Source organism: Alligator sinensis, unplaced genomic scaffold (assembly GCF_000455745.1).
Source record: "Alligator sinensis unplaced genomic scaffold, ASM45574v1 scaffold790_1, whole genome shotgun sequence".
NCBI lineage: Eukaryota > Metazoa > Chordata > Crocodylia > Alligatoridae > Alligator > Alligator sinensis.
Window position 1 is genome coordinate 292686 of NW_005842723.1, and position 686 is coordinate 293371.

The window sequence follows — 686 nt, forward strand, 5'->3', positions numbered from 1 at the left end:
GTTGTGGGTCCTGTCAGCTATGGGACCTGCTGCTGCTGGAGCTTGGACTTGGTGGCTCGAGGGCTGGCGAGCAGGCCTGACTGGCAGTGAGGCGTGATTGGATGGGGCGCTGGATCCCACAATCACGCCTCATGCCCTGCCCTGCAGGGGGATCCCGCAACTCTCCTATCACGTCTCTCCCTCAGTGTCTAGAGCAGCAGAAACACAGACACTGGGCGCCTATGCAGCTAAGGCTGCTGACAGAAGCTCACCCTGGGCCCTACAACAGGGTGGGCCGAACTCACCCGGCCCCATGGGGCGATGCCAGAGGGGGCGGCCCCACGCACAGAGACAGACCCACCCCAGCCTGCGCCCTGGTGCTGCTCTGCGCGCGGCAAGTGACGCCAGCACCATCACGTGGCAGACCGGGAAAGCCCAGCCCCACCCCTAGCACTGGGCCGATCATCCCAGAAGAGAGACACAGAGCGCATGCGCAAAGCTAACTCCCGCCCTTTCTATTTTCGAGGCATAGGCTTATTTCGGCGCATGCGTGTCCAAACCTTGTCCTCCCATCCGCCGCCTCCTCTCGCCAAAGCCGCACAAGCTTGGCGCCAGCTCCGTTCCCATAGTTTCACGCTCCGAACGGCGCACGCGCCCTGACCCGCCCCCTTCCTGCCCCCACGGCGCGTGCGCAGTAAACCGGGCCT